The sequence below is a fragment of the Nannospalax galili genome, unplaced genomic scaffold (genome assembly GCF_000622305.1).
Source record: "Nannospalax galili isolate Female #2095 unplaced genomic scaffold, S.galili_v1.0 scaffold59, whole genome shotgun sequence".
Taxonomy (NCBI): Eukaryota; Metazoa; Chordata; class Mammalia; order Rodentia; family Spalacidae; genus Nannospalax; species Nannospalax galili.
In genome coordinates this window covers 190,115-207,481 of record NW_008344412.1, presented here as the reverse complement: position 1 = coordinate 207,481, position 17,367 = coordinate 190,115, and positions in this window count along the sequence as shown.

Sequence of the window (17,367 nt, the reverse complement as noted above, 5' to 3'; positions counted from 1 at the left end):
AGGTAGATAGATAGATAGATAGATAGATAGATAGATAGATAGGTAGATAGATAGGTAGATAGATAGATAGATAGATAGATAGATAGATAGATAGATAGATAGATAGATAGATAGATAGAGGTATAGCTCCTGTTTACTATCCAAGCTGCTAACCTGTGTCTTTTGAATAGGGGAATGGAAGCTATGGATACTCATTCTTATTGAGATTTGTGTATTAATTGCTGTTATTTTGTTTTTATGGTTTTTTCCTTAGTTCTACTTTGCATGGCAGTTATCCTTCTGAGATGTTTTCCCCACTAGCCTCTTGGTTATCTTTGTCCTTCTTTTCGGTTTGAGGTGTTCTTTTCAGTTCTCTGTGGGGTTGCCCTGGTCAATGAAAAATGTTTAGCTTGTTTTTATCTTGCAAAAGTTTCCTTTCTTCAGTTTTTTGTTTGTTTGTTTGTTTGTTTTTGAGACAGGGTTCCAGGGTCTGGAACTTGCTAATAGACCAGGCTGGCCTCCGTTGCACAGAGAGCAGCCTGCCCCTGTCATTTGGGATTAAAGGCATGAGCCACTATACCCTACTCTTCCTCAATTTTGATTGATAGATTTGCCTGGAAAAGTCATCTGTGTTAGGGAATCTAGTCTTTCACAAACATGATTCTTCAAGATCTAGTTTTTAAAGTTTCCATAGAGTAGTCACTTGTTATTCCAATGGACCTGCATTTGTACGTGACTTGGAACTTCTCTCTCTCAGCTTTCAATACCCTTTCTTTGTTGTGTAAGTTTGGTTTTTTAACCATAATACGGTGGCTTTTTGTTTCTGGTGCTGTTTGGTGTTCTGTGTGCCTTTTGTGCCTAATAGGTGTCTTTTTCCTTATATTTGGGAAATTTTCTTCTGTAATTTTATTTAATGATTTTTTTATGCCTTTAACCTATTCTATATCCATAATTCATAGATTTGGTCTTTTCAGAGTGCCTCGCAGTTCCTGCATATTCTGTTCTGAGGAATTATTTTAAAGTTATTGTTTTCTTTGAGTGGTTCAATTCTGCCTTGCCTTTAAGCATTAATATGATGCCTGTTACAAGATCCACTGAGGTTTTTATTCAATGTATTGATGTTTTCATTTCCAGATCCACTGCAATTTTATTTTACTTCAGTATTTCTTTCTAAACCAATTTTCATATCCTTAATTTTCATTATTTTATTCACCCATTTATTTGTTTTGGGGTCTATCAAGACTTTACTCCTGTCCTCTTTAAGTTCATTCACATTTATTTGTGTCCTCTTTGAACTCCTCGAACAAGTTTATAATTGTTGTTTTGAATTCTGTGTCTTAAATTTAATCTAAATTGATTTCATCAGTGACCATTACTATGGGACTGGTAATTTGAGAGAACATCCTGCCATATTTTTTCATGTTTTTGTAATGGGACCTATGCACCTGCAGAAGGTTGTTGGTTGTGTCTTATGATTTTGTAGCATACCTTACTGTAGTCCTGAGGTGGGGCAATGGACTGGAAAGTTTGAGGCCATGCTGAAGGGGTGAGGATGAGGAATGTGGGCTTCTAGGGTCCATGTACATAGAGTGGCTAGGTGTTTGGATGGGTTCCAGAGCAGATTGCATGGAGTCACGGAAGTATGCTCCTCTTATCATGTTTTCCTGCATGGAGCACCTGCATAGGGTCTAAGGGAAGAATGTGTAGAGCCATAGGGAAGACATGCTTCTTACTGGATCTGGCTATGTGCATCAGCTGGGCACCTGAAGACTGTCCTGGGAATGGAGGGGTGGAGCTGTGGTCAGAAATGATCCTTTAACTAAGTCCAGCCACATAGGGTGGCTGGGAGCTTGTAAAGGGTCCTGGGGTAGAGTCCTGTTCTTAGCTGCTGGAGAAGAAGGTCCATTGTTGGGTTGAACTAAATGCACAGGCCAGCTGTCTTCAGAGTTCCAGGGTGCGGTATATGTGTTTAATTTTGGAAGAAGTTAAATCTGTTCAGTCATTGAAGGAGCCAGAGACTAAAAATGCACTGCAAAATGAGAAAAATGAGATACTTCTAAGAAGAACAGACAAAAGGACTAACCATGGCCACACACATCTGACTGTGATTAGAAAACCTGTCAGTGACCTCTAAAGCAAAGTAGTAGGCCCTGTCTGAAGAAAATATTTTATCCGTTGGGGAAGGTAGTAGGAAATTATGGTAATTCGATTGTGAAATGTCCTGCAGAAGCTCAAGTGTTTGAACAACTGGTCCCCGGCTGGTGGTTCTGGTTTGGAAGGTTGTCAGATCTTTGAGAGGGAGTCTGTGAGGAGGAAATGAGTCTAGGGAAGGGTTTGAGGTTTTATAATGTGGTCCTGGTTCCTGTTCACTCTCTGGTTGTTGCCTGCCAGTGCAGTGTGGCCATCCAGCCCCTTCCTGCTGCCGTTCCTATCCCACCATGCTAGAGTCTATGCTCTCAACCTGGAAGCCAGAGTAAACTCTTCCTTCCTTAAATTGCTTATCAAGTATTTCATCACAACAATGAGAAAAGTAACTATTACAGAAGACAAGAGTGTACTTTGTCATTGTGGCATACAATTTGTAATGTCTGGAAGCCCCTCTGAGGTAAGAAAGAGTCCAGAAAAGAGATTTATATATGCCCAAGTAGTATGTGTCAGTGTCCACGTTATGTCCTGGGGGTCTTCTGTGGTCTGAGAGGCATGGGAGGAGCTAAGGCTTATGCTTCGAAGATGCCAATAACAGAGGTAGTGTAGCTGAGCCTGAAGATGAGTATGGAGAGTGAGATATAATGGAGAGTGTCTCCAATAATAATTGTGGTAATATTAAGGTGAATTTTTATTATTCAGAACTAGAATATTTGTTTTGACAGAAAAATAGATCTTCTTAACATAATTTTTATGATATTAAAGAAATGATGTGTCTGGTTGTGCTCGGTTAATTGTTGCTTCAACTATTATTGGTTCACTTACCATGAATGCAGTGGTTTGAAAAAATGTCCACTATAGGTTCAAATATTTGAGCAGTAGGTTCCCAGGACGCGGTAGGGATTCTGCTGGAACTGTCTCTTTTGGTTAATGCAGCCTACCACATACCTCCTGCCTTGTGTTTTCTGCCATGTTAATGAGAGCAGTCCTAATTGGTCAATGTTTGATTCTGGGCAGAGGCTGGGCTTATAGGGCTGCAGCTCTGTTTTTGTGGGTGGTGGTTCATTTTGATTATCTATAGTGTCATGATCTTCTACCACTCATGGTTGACTGGTAATATAGAGGGAGCTCTGCATAATCCAAAGGGGCCTTGGTGGGGCAAATCAGACTTGTAGACTGTCCCTGCCAATGCCAAGTGGGCAACTCTTGCTCCTCGCCCCTGACAAAATAGTCAGAGGAGTTGCTGGAGAAGCTGTCAAAGTACGGGGGATGTTTGCTCAGCCAGCTTTGTGTTGTGAAAATGCCCTGTTATAAATCCATTTAATTTTCTGATTCTCGAGTATGACTGTTTATCTGACAGCTTATGTGCTTGCACTCTGTGGGGAAACTAGATGAGTTTCCATCCTGACTTATAATACAGATTAGTATATTTTCCCCCCAGTGTTCATGTATGTTTCTTTCCATTACTTGGAAGGTTTTATTTATATAATATCAACATCGTCTCTTAAAAATCTATTGAATAGCTTCTCTCACTAGGCATCTTCATTAGAGGAACATCATCTTTAAGCCCTGCCTGGCATCCCTGATGCACCACTGTGATACCTAGGCAAGATAGGCCTGGAAGTCTAACTACTTCCTTAAGAAGATGCTCCATCTTTTGGATGATTATCCAAAATGCTTCATTGTGGGAGCAGACAACATGGGCCCTAAGCAGATACAGCAGATGTACATGTCTATCCCAGGGAAGGCTGTGATACTTAAGGGCAAACAGCCATGATAGGCAAAGTCATTCAAGGGTATCAAGAAAACAACCTAGCTCTGGAGAAACTGTTGCCTTTATGTTTACCAAGGAAGCCCTCACTGAGATCAGGGATATGCTGTAGACAATAGGTTCCAGCTCCCATACACGATGGTACCGTCACCACAGGCAAAGCCACTGGTCTGGGTCTTGAGAAGACCTCTCTCTTCTAGGCTTGTACAATGTGGTCTAGGCTTTGTTTTTGGAGACTTCCCACTGCTGAAAAGGCCAAGGCCTTCTCGGTTGATCTACTTGCATAGGGGGCTGATGCCACCATGTCAGCTGCCCTGACTGTTGCCTCTGCTGGTGCCACCAAAGAAGAATGAGATGAGTCAGAGAAGGATATGGTATTTGGTCGCTTTGACTAATCCCCACAAAGCTACCAGCTCAACCATCATTATTCGAGAAATGTGGAGATAAAGACTTACCTTTCTTGAAAAAAACATATTTTATAAGAATTTACTTATGAAAATTTCTAAGCCAGATGTAGACCTTTTAGGAAGTTTTTTAAAATTATTTGTTCAATTATTTAGTTCTTTCTAATCAGCACTCAGTTTGATCTGCTACATCTACAAATGTGTTTCTCTTCTCAATTTTCATAACTGTTAGTCTCTTTTCTTTAGTCAATATTTCCAGTTGGTAATAATTGCCAATTGTTTTCCAACTTTATATTAGATCTGTAGGTGTCTTATTTTAACTTTCTATTTAAGTGACCTCTACATTGCTATTGGCTTTTTTTCCTTATTGATATATTCGTTAATGTCTACATATACTTTTATAAGTGTATCCAATAGATTCTTATATTATTCATCATCGTAGCATCAAAGTGTAAAGTCTACACTTTAAAACATATTATAATTTCTCTTTTGATGTGTGAATTATATGGAAACATACATTTTAAAAATCTAAGTATCTGTATATGTTTGATTTTTACTGTGCTGAATAGCTTTAGCTGTCAACTTGACACAACTGGGTAAAGAGACTTTCAATTGAGAAATTTTCTCCATTGGATTGGCCTGTGACTTTGTCTATGGGGCATTTTCTTGATTGTTGAGTGATATGGGAGAGCCCAACCTACTTTGGACTAGCCCTGGGAAGGTGGTCCTGAATTGTATAAGAAAGCAGGTTGAGCCAGGCGTGGTGGCACATGCCTGTAGTCCCAGCACTTGGGAGGCAGAGGCAGGTGGATCTCTGTGAGTTCAAGGCCAGCCTGGTCTACATAGTGAGTTCCAGGACAGCTGGGGCTATAGGGAGACCTTGTCTCAAGAAGACAAAAAAAAAAAAAAAAAAAAAAAAAAAAAGAAAAAAAGAAAAGAAAAGAAAGAAAAGAAAGAAAAGCAGGTTGAGCACAGCCCAGGGCATCACAGCAACCAACCAGAATTCCTCCATGGTCTGCTCCAGGTTCCTGCCCTGAGTTCCTGCCTTAGCTTCCCTTGATGATGGACTGTGCTGTGAGCCAAATAAACCCTTTCCTCCCCAAGCTGGTTTTCGTTAGTGTTTAATCACAGCAATAAAATGTAACTAAGATGCTTGCTTTTTAAGTACAAAGAATTCTAACTGGATCATATTTTAAATAGAAATTTTTGTAATTTTCTGTATTTACTTATGATTCATTAACAATTATTTTATAGAGCAATACATAGAAACCCTTCAATGGTGTTCTGTACCCAACCAAAAATAATATTTATTCTGTGATTATTAGAAACAATATTTTAGGTCCACTAGGATAGAGCCATAAAAAAATCATTGGTCACTGGGCGTGGTGGTGCATGCCTTTAATCCCAGCAGTCGGGAGGCAGAGGCAGGCTGATCTCTGTGAGTTCAAGGCCAGCCTGGTCTACATAGTGAGTTCCAGGACAGCTGGGGCTACAGGGAGACCCTGTCTCAAAAAGACCAAAAAAAAAAAATTGGTCTTTTTGTTTGGACAGAGAATTATTGACATCATTTATATAGCTTTTGAATTTATCTTGACTGTAAGCACAAAGCTTCTGGATAAATACCCAAAGTGATTATTTACTTCTATAGAACCAAAATAAACATAGCCTGATACAACTTAAAACAATAAAAAATAGTAACTATTCAGTAATTATTGACAGTCAGACAAAAGCTTTGTCTTTGTGGCTGGTATTGAATGTTTTGAAAGAAGAGCTAGGGAAGGTGTGAGATGGGGTTTAGTAGAGTCACAGGTATGAAAAATTATAAAGGGTTGGTCACTATACATGCAACAAGACCACCATGTTTGCTAGCTGCCAGGCATTGAAACTGTGATTCTTTCTTCCAGAGGTGGATACAGACTCTCTATTCTTCATAATGATTACATTTCTTTCTCTTTTAAAAATTTATTTATGTGTGTGTGTGTATGTATGTGTGATGTGTCTGTATGCATGTGCATTTTGTGTGGGTGAGTGTCAGTGGACATGTTGCCACAGCATGCAGGGAGACCTTAGGTCTTGCTTTGCTTGAGACCAGGTCTCTCTTTTATTTACCACTGCTGTGTATACAAGGCTAGCCTGTCCAATGATTTCTGGGGGTGGGGGGGTCTCCAGTCTCTGCCTTTCATCCTACAGTAGGAACACTGGGATTACAGATATTTGCTGCCCCTTTTGGCCTTATATGTAATCTGGACATTAAAACTCAGGTTCTCATGCTTGGTTGCACAATAAGGACTTCACTCACTGAGTCATCTCCATAGCACAGTGATTACCTTTCCAGAGAATGGCTCTTAAAGTTTTTGGAAACGGCATTTCTGGGTTAGAAGTGAAACAGTCACAATTATAAGCCCTTTTCAAAGTATGGACAGGGATCTATGTGGGCTGTTGCTTAGAACAAACTGAACTGTCCTGGCACCATCAAGCTTTGTCAGAAAGGCATTTTAGTAGACTGTGGTCATCCTTATGAAACTGTTATGCTACAAGCTATTGCACGGTCTGGTCATGTCTTAGTACAGTCCCTGTGAGGCATTTCCAGACTGGTTTACCTGAGTTAGGAAGATTCACACTGAGTGTATGTGGCACCATTCAATGGTCCCAAACTGAAGAAAAAAAAAACTAAGAAGAAAACCAGCATTCAAGTTTTTGCATTCTGAACTCAGACACAGTGTGAATAGCTTTCTAAAACGCCTGCTGCCAGAGCTGAGACCTGTTCTACCATCATGCCTCCTTCACCATGATCAACTATACCCTTAAACCTTTCCTCCCTTACCATTGTTATCAGGTATTTTGCCACAGTAATGAGTAATGGTACTAAAGGGGCAATTGATGAAGTCATGTATCATCCTATATGTAAAGAAGGAAGGGCTTAGGAGAGGACCTGAAATTGTAAATTTTAGAGGCTCTATTGGATCTACAACAGAGATATACCTTAAAAGAGAAACCTTTGTTCTCTAATATCAATAGAACATTAAGGAGGCCCCTAAGCCATTACAACCCCTTACAATGTGAAGAGACAGATCTAGGAAAAACCACATTTATAAATACTCCTAGGATTCTTTACCACCTTTAACATCTTAAGCTTAATTTCTGTGATCTATTCTTTAATCAAGGTTTCCAATGATGTTTGCTTAGAAAACTCAGACTACACATAAATTCTAAAATGTTAGTTGTGTTCCACAGAGAGAACCCATCTCACATGGGCAGCTAATGTCAGGTGTGTATCCTAGTCCAAAGGATTGGTCTACTGTCTTGTCCCCTGTCGTTGGACATTGGTGGATGGTTTAATAGTCTTGGGACCTCAGCCACAGTCAGTTTGGAGGTACATTGTTTGTTTCTTGCCTCAGACTTATCCACAATGTAGCATTCAATCAGTTGCCTCTCTGTTCAGCAGAACAATGGAGTGGGAGACAGATGCAAAGGACAGGCCCCAGGCTTTGGAAGTGAGTCTTCTCCCCAGTCTAATTCCATATGCAACCTTTACAGTCAAAAAAGTTCGTAACTATAACTTTGAAAAATGAAAACAAAGTTCAATGATCCAACCAATTTTATGCAAAGTTAAAATTAATCACATAAATTTATAAACCTGGGTTTCATATTTGCATTTCTTTTTAATATTTTTAATGTGTTTTTTTTGCCCTGGAAAAAAATAAACACAAATTCACCAATGAGTTCAAATGCATAAATGTAAACAGTAAGCACAGAAATATTCACAGTGAATAACAATTAAAATAATGAAATTACAACTTGGTGATAAAAGTAAAACCAATATTCTATGAATATAATTAATAAGCAACCAAACATAATCTTATTATGTTGAGAAAAGGGAAGTTCTTTCATAATCTACATTCATAATAATAATAATGAAATGTAAAAAGAACCTTTAATTTCATACCGTTCCAGGCTACAAAGGTACAACTACCAGTGCTCTATTCAATTGGATTTTAAAAATTATATTTTGAAGTTAAAACTTATAAATGATTGAATATTCTTACATTTTAATGTTTCTATTATGTATTCATGGAATTAATATTTAAGATAAATACTTTAACATGGTAAATACTTCTAATACAAATAAAAATATTCAATTCTACTCTTTTAAAAACATTTGTTATTTTTTGAGACTTTCCTTTCCTGCATTAACATTGTTTTTATATCATTTCCATCCTTTACAGTCCAACTCCAATGCCTTCAATGTCTCCCACTCCATCTCAATTTCTTGCCCTATTCTTTGCTTATTGTTATTATACATACACACACACATACATTTATAAATATACATTATACATATATATACACACACACACACACACACACACACACACACACACACATGTAATGCACTGAGTCCAGTTAGTGGTGCTCGTGTGTACATGTACTTAGGGATGTCCATTTGGGATTAAATAATCTTGCAGAGCTGATCCCTGGAGAAAACTGATCCTCCCTCCCTCAGCATCCAGTTTAGAGCTCTTCATTTTGAGGTGGGACCCTGTGAATTTCCCCAATCCACCATGGCATGGCAACTGGTTTTGTTATTATGCAGACCTCTTTAGATTACCATACTGTGGAGATTTCATTAGTACATGTTCCCTGTCAAGTCTAGAATACACTGATTTGCAGCAGATGTCTTGTCCTTCTGGCTCTTGCATTCTTTCCACCCCCTCTTTAGAGAAGTTCCCTGAGCCTTAGGTATAGAGGTTACATTGTAGATATGTCACTTAGGGATGACCAGCTCACCATCCCTGATTCTTTGCATTTGATAGTTGTGGAACTTTGTAACAATCTCCGTCTATTGCAAAAAGTAGTTTCTTTGAGGAGCAGTGAGGTAGCCTTCTCTGTAAATATAAGGATATGTATTAAGAATACAGTGAGAAATTATATTAGCCTAAGGAAGTGACAGGATTAGGCTTTTCTCTAAGGTCTACAACTTCTTCAGCCATGTGTGCTTGGCTATGTTTGCAGTTCCATGCATGATTTTCATCCCTTTGAGCAGCCCATAAGTCCAATTGGAAGCTGTTGATTACCCCCAAAATAAAAGTGCCAATACTGCACAAATAGAGATAGTTTGGTGGGCTTGTCATTGTTGTGGTTTATAGACTTTACCCCAGGGTAGGATCATTGATTAGTTTTCTCCCTTAGCAGCTTGCTTGGTGTCTTCTAAGGCTATGAGAGCTAGTCTAGAGGGGGAAGCTTCTAGGTCCATTCCAGCTCAATTTTTCCAAGTCCTGTGCTCAAAGTACACCCTATCTTCAGCAATAGGGTTTTACCTTAAAGTTCTGAGATACAGTCAAGGGCTGTAGCATAGCATGTAATATTTAAGAATTTCATGGACTACTCTAACAACTCAAAGGAAGATTTCCCCTGCCTGACAATGTGATTTTGTTATACAGCCATCAGCTAGACACATGCACTCACATTTATATTATATGTATATTTTTCAGCAGGTTTACTAAATATCACATTTTCCTTTGTTTTTTCTCCACTACCTAAACATTATTTCCTTTGCCACTCTGCTACCCTGTTCCCTACTATGCTCTTCTCTCGAGCTCCTTTCCCCCCTTGTCCCTCTTTGTTGCTTTCCGTTTTCTTGGCTCCTGTGGTTATATCAGGATATATACTCACATCTAAAGATTTGGAGCTAGGATGCACAAATGAGTGCGTACATGTCTCCTGTTTTTCGAGTCTGTATTACCTCCCCTAGTATAACAATGTCTAGTTCCATAAATGTACCCACAAATTTCATGACTTCCTTTTTTCTTTACCAATGAATAGAAATTTTGTTGTGTAAATGTACCATGTTTTTATTTTCCAGTCATTGGCTGAGGGACATCTAGGTTGCTTCCATTTACTAGCAGCACTGAACATGGCTGACCATGGATCTCTGTAGTAGTACATTGAGCCCTTTGGGTGTATGCCAAGAAATGGAAGAGCTGGATCATGTGTTAGATTTATTTTTAGTATTTAAGACTTTACCACACTAATTTCCATACTGGCTGCACCAGTTTGCAATCCCACTAGCAATGAATGAGGGTTTCCCTTTCTCTATATCCTGGCCAGCTTTGTTGTCCGTTCTTTTCTTGATCTTAGGGATTCTGACTAGGCTAAGATGACATCTTAAAGTATTTTTAATTTCCATTTCCATAATTGATGAGAATATTGAGGACTTTTAAAGGCATTTCTTAGCCATTGTTATTTCTTCTTTTGAGAACTCTGTTCAGATCTGTAGCCCATTTTTTAATTGGCTCATATGTTTTCTTGATTCTTTGTTTTTGAGTTCTTTCTATATTGTGGAATTAATCCTCTATTAGATAAATAGCTGGCAAAATTATCTGTGGGCTTCCTTTGCACTCTGCTGGTTGTTTCCTTAACTATACAGAAGGTTTTAGTTTGATGAGGCCCTATTTGTCAGTTGTTGACCTTAATTCCTGAGCAAACAAAGCCCAATTTAGAAAGCCCTTCCTTACACCTATTCTTCCAGGGCACTGCTAGTATTTTTTTTCCCAAACAGTTTTAGCGTTTCAAGTTTCACATTGAACTGTATCATCTGCTTGGAGTTGATTTTTTTACAGGGTGATAGATAAGGGTCTAATTTCATTTTTCTACACATGGAGATCATTTTCCCAGCACCAACTTTTGAAGATGTTGCCTTTCATCTGTTGTGTATTTTTTAAATTTGGGGCAAATATTTGGAGGCTATTAATGCTTGCACTCCTGTTTCGGTCTTCCATTTTGTTCCAGAATAGATCTAAAGGTCTGATTTTGTACTAATTTCATGCAGTTTTTATTACTATAGCTCTTTAATATAGATTGAGATATAGTATGGTAATCTCTTTAGCTCTGATTTTGCTCAGGACTGCTTTGCATTCCTGGGAACTTTTATGGTTCCATATGAAGTTTGAAATAGTCTTCTCCTATTTTTGTGTAAAATGTCATGGGAATTTTGATTGAGACTGCAATGAATCTATAAATTGCTTTTGATGGTCATTTTTGCAATACTAATTGAACAAATCCATAGTCTCAGAAGGTCTTTTCACCTTTTAGTGTGTTCCTCAATTTTTTTTTTTAAAGACTTAAAGTTTTCATTGTAGAGGTCCATACAAACTTTTGCTAGGTTTATTCTTATTTTAATTTTGAGACTATTGTGAATGAGAATGTCTCTATGATCTCTTTTCTGACCAGTTTTTACAGATATTATATCAATATATATCAATATATAAATTGCTTTGTAAATTAATTTTGTATTCTGCCATATTGATTGATGTCATTATTTCTAGAAGTTTTCTGATATAATTTTTGTAACCTTTGATGTATGACACCACAGCGTGTTCATAGGTGGTTCATGTCTGTAATCCTAGACTCACTCCTGATGTAGAAGGAACTCAAGTTTGAGGCCAGCCTAGGCTGCAAAGTAAAACCTTGACTCAAAAAAGAAAAGTAAGTTAAAATATAGCTTAAAACTCTAATTGTTTAAATATCTGTAATTAAAGTGAGGTATTAGGCAGTCATTCTTTAATATACAGATTTTTGTTTGATATTAGAGGGAACTCTATGATAACTTAGGTTAACACTTTATGCAAATTAATTCTGCAATAGCATATTATTTTTATTCCCAACCAACACAGAATTTTTGGAGATTTTGCTTTTTATTTCTGCTATCAAGTTATGTCACATTAAAATAATTTATCACTATGATATTACATTTCAAAATAAGATCAGTCACTCTCATTCCGTGGAACTGATTCTATCACTTCCCCATTTATTTTGCTCAATTTTATTTGTAGTAATGTTTTGAATATGTAACACACACATACACACACACACAGACACACACACACATGTAGATGTATATCCTTCAGATACATTTAGAATATATGAAATAGTTATGATTTAATATTTAGTGATTTTGTCCACAGTAAAGTGAAAGTTCTCAACTTTCATCCAGCATCAGAACCAACTGGAAGGACACAGAGATCTCCCACAGGATATTGTTTTCCACATGTTTGCATGTGTGAAAGAGATACGTATACCTGTATAAAAAATTAAAACCATATATGTAGATTTATGATAAACAAATGCTAATAAAAATTTAAATTTATATGTACTAGGGATTCAATACTTAGTTCATAGGATATAGTAGCAGTTGATACAAAACTAATGACTGGTTTTAATTTTTTTGTTCACTGGCATGTGCATTTTTACTTAAGAAAATATTGAATATTACAAACTAATATTTATTCCTGATAAACACAGATGCAAAGATTCTCAATTAAACACTTGCAAACTGAATCTAATAATGCATCAAAAATATCATTTATCATGGATTAGTTGGCTTCATTCTGGAAATGCAGGAATGGCCCAACAAATGCAAGTCAAAAAAATATAATTCATTGCATAAATTACCTCATAAATAAAAATCACATGATTATGTCAACAGATGTAGAAAAGGTGTTTATCAAAATCCTAAAAGCTCTAGAGAGACTAGTGATGGCAGCAATACATCTCAAAATAATCAGGATTGTGTATGATTAAACTTTAGCCAGCATCATCCTAAATGGAGAAAAACTCAAGGAATTCCCATTAAAATCAGGAACAAGACATTGATGTCTATTCTTACCACCTCTACTTAATATAAAACTTGAAATACTAGCTAGAGCAATAAGACAAGACCAGAAAATAAAATGGATACAAGTAGAAAAGAATTCTAAGTCAACATATTTGCAGATGACATGATTATATACATAAAAGATTGTAATGATTCTAACAGAATACTCTTAGAACTGATAAACACTTTCAGTAAAATGACAGGATAAAAATTAACATATAAAAATCAGTATCCTTGATATACACCAATGGAATATATACTGAAAAAGAGATTAAGGAAAGAATCTCATTCATAATGGCAAAAAGAAAAAAATTCTTGAAATAAACTTAATGAAGGGAATGAAGACCGTTACAATGAAAATTTTGAAATACTGATAAAAGAAACTTAGGAAGACGCTACAGAAGATTAAAAGACCCCCATATTCACATCAGGTAAATCAATATTGTGAAAGTGGCCATCTTACAGAAATGACCACAGATTCAATGTCATCCTAATTGAAATCCCAATGCAGTTTTCTGTGGAACTAGAAAACACAATCTTAAAATTCATAGGGAAGTTCAAAAACACTAATTAGAAATCTTTGGTAAAAAGAACTTTGATGAATTTATTACCAAACCTGATTTCAAACTGTACATGACACTGGCACAAAAACAGACAGGTAGATCAGTGCAGTAGATTGGAAGACTCTGATGCAAGCCTACACAAACTTAACCATTTGATTTTTGCCAAATATGCTAAAATACATGTTAGAGAAAAGATAGTGTCTTCAACAAATGATGATTGTTAAATTGGATTCTATATGTAGAAGAATGAAACTAGGTATGTATCTCTTGCTCTGCAAGAAAATCAAATCCAAGACCTCAACATAATATCTTAAGCTTTAAAACTGTTGCAAGAGAAAATGGGGAATGCTCTACAAGAAATAGACGTAGTCAAGGACTTTTTAAATAGGACTTCAGTCATTCAGAAAACAAGGCCAAAAATTAACAACTTGGACTTCATTAAATTAAAAATCTTTTTCAAAAGATTTATTTATTTATTTTTATTTTATATGTATGTGCGCATGTCACATGTTCTCAGGTACCCATGGGGGCCATTAGATCCCTCAGGAGCTGGAGTTACCAATTGTTGTGAGCTGCTCAATGTGGGTACTGGGAATCAAACTTGGGACTTCTGGAAGTACAAGTGCTCTTAACCACTAAGTAATCTCTTTGGCCTTAAAGAGTTTCTATAAAGCAAAGATAACTCAATAAAATGAAGTGGTAGACTACAAAATGTGAGAAAATTTGGCTGGTTATACATGTGACAGAGTATTAATATGTAGACAGTACAAAGAACTTAAAAAAAAAAGCATCTAGAAAATCAACCTCCCAATAAAAAATGAAAAAATGAACCATGGATCTGAATAGACAGTTCACGAAGGAGAGCTACAAATGGTTAATAAATGTTTTAAAGCATAGTCATCATCCTTAGCAATCTAGGAAATGTAAATTAAACTGTTTTCAGATTCTGTCTCACCCCTGTCTGATTGGCTATCATCAAGAAATCAAATGACAGCAAATGTTGGTGAGGGCGTAATTGAAGAGCACCTCTCATACACTGTGGGTGAGAGTTTAAACTGGAGAAGCCACTGTGGAAATTAGTGTTTGGGTTCTTTAAAATTCTAGAACTAAAATTACCATATTACCTACCTCTACCCATCCTGGGTATAGACCCAAGGTACTCTGTATTCTTTTGCAGAGATAATTGTTCAAAAATGATCATTGCTAGTGAAATGGAATCAGCCTAGAGGTCCTTCAGCAGATGAATGGGCAATGCAAATCTGGTGCACATACTCAATGGAATTTTATTTAGTTGTAAAAATATTATGAAATTTGCAGATAAATGGATGAAGCCAGAAGAGGTTGTGTTGAGTGAAGTAACCCAGGGCCAGAAAAGCAAGTGGTGCATGTTCTCATTCATATATGTATCCTAGCATCAAATTTTCCATTTGGTATACTCGGCGTGTCTGTAAAATCCAGGAAAGTAGAAAAGGGCCATTGGGGTAATAGTTTAAAGGAGGAGGGATGTCGGAAAGAGGTGTCATGAAAACTGGGGCGGGGGGGGGATACAATTTAAGCAGACGTGGGATATAGAGGATTGGGAGTTGATGGGAGGAGAGAGGTTTAACATAAATAAAGCATATGAAAAGCCAGACAGAGAGAGGGAGAGAGAAAGAGAGAGAATGAGAATATGTACTGCAGGGCTTGATAATGCTACTTCTAAAAGATATGGATTATTAAGCAAAAATCCCAGTGCCAGGTATAGGCTACCACTTTATGAACTATTGTTCAAGGAGGCCCAAGAAAAAGCCCCCAGAATAAGATAAACTCTTTCCATTCCTCTTGGTTACCAATCAGAACTAAATTAAAACATGGTATTGCTGAAGACACTATACACTTTGCAAGATACAAAGAAATCAAGCTAGAACTTTACTGAAAACGTCCACCCTGCTTATTAGCTTTTACAGTGCTGAAAGGTGCTATAGAGGTTTCTAGGGAACAAAAGGCATCAATGGTCTTACTTAACTGATAACCCCCAAGATGCAATAGCAACCTGCCTGGGAAGATGTGCTCACTAGTAGCACACCTGTTATGGTTATAACCAACCATTCTCTGAATTCTATGAAGCCTTCTCCACAAGAAGGATTTCATGCCTAGTTATATAAACCTGGTAAAGAAAAATCCATGACTGAGGAGGTCTTAGATAGTTGATAGTTGCAGAAAAATTACTACTGTTGTTTTCATTGTTATGGTGCCAAGATAACCTCTAAATGTATATTTTTTGCCCATAGACAAATGCTATTCTTAGTCTTAGTGAATGCAGAGACTCATTTACTGATTAAGGTGCTGAGAACAAGTGATGTTTGAATGCTCAACCCTAAACAGGACATTTCTACTACCTCTTTATGGTTCAAGGATCATTACAGAAGAGGGGACAGGAAGGATGCAAGATCTCAAAGACAGGAAGAAGGACACAGCCAATGCCATCATAATCTCACAGAGAAAGCATCTGCTTACAATGTGGCTGTTCAAGGCTTGGCTTGTCAATAGTCAATCATGGGTTGGGGAGGGGCTCATGGTTCCACTGCTCCCCTCACCGAGCTACTGATAAAATCTAAGAAACAGGGAGACATTATCTTCAAGTACGCACCGCTGATGAATCCACTAACCTTCACAGACAGTTTCAAACACATGATCACAGACAGTCCCAGTTAAACTCAGTGGCCTATAAAACAAAACAAAAAGGCACCAGTAAGGGAAAGGAACTCTTGAAAATGAATGAGGGCAAAAGTGGTTGTGATGGGTTCAGAGATCACAGGGGGTAATAGTAACCAGAATGCATCATATACATGTATAAAATGATAAAAGCATAGATTGAATAAAAGTTCAAATCATTGTAAGAAGCACTGAGAATAAGCAGTCAGCAGAGATGTTAGCATGGGAACAGTTTCTGAGTAGAAAAAGTATATCTACATGCCCATTTGACAAAATAATGTCCTCAGCATCAAGATGAACATACAATATAACAAATAAAAATAGGTAAGAGGAAACATTGCTTGGGAAGAGGTTTTTTGGACCTTGTAGTTGTGAGGATGTGAAAAGTGTGACTCTGAGGTGATGTAAATTTAGTATGGGTCTCTCAGGAGGGCTTTGTGCGTTGCTTTCCTTGACAAAAAATGTCATTGATTTCCAACAGGTGGACTTGCTCTGCCTCAGTGCCTTGCTTGATATTGGTATGCCAGGATGATGATCTCTTCACCAAAGGGGCATAGGTTAGGCCAGAGCTTCCTGGAACGGAAGTCATTTCATTCATTATTGGAGAAAACCTGCCTGCCATTCATTTCTCAAAACACCATTTCCAGTATCTGATATAAAAACATGGATGATGAGAGGTTGCCCCAAAGTCCCTTTTCTTGTTGTCAAGTTAGTCTACCTGCTCATTCCAACCTTGTTAATTTGCTTGGTCGGTTTCTATGTATAGGGCAAACTCCTCTTTCCTAATCTTATGGAAAGTAGTTCACCAGAAGTATGATCCTTAACAGAGAAGACTGCTACGATAGCTGTTACAACTCCAACTTCCATTCAGCGAAAGACACTGTGAAGAAAGTGAAATGAAAAGCCTTAGAGAGGAAAATTTCTATGAAATATTTTAAAAATATAACTTTAAAATGAATGCTGTATATTCAAGTATATCATATAAATACTGAAATAATGAAAAATGGAAAGAAACAAGCAGAAAAGTATATCTATGTATACATATATACTTCATTATGCTGTTTCTACCGTTTTTTTGTTTCCATTTTCATTTTTTGTTAACTATTTAATAACCACATACTTAGAAGAAGCATTTCATTACAACAGCATTGACATATT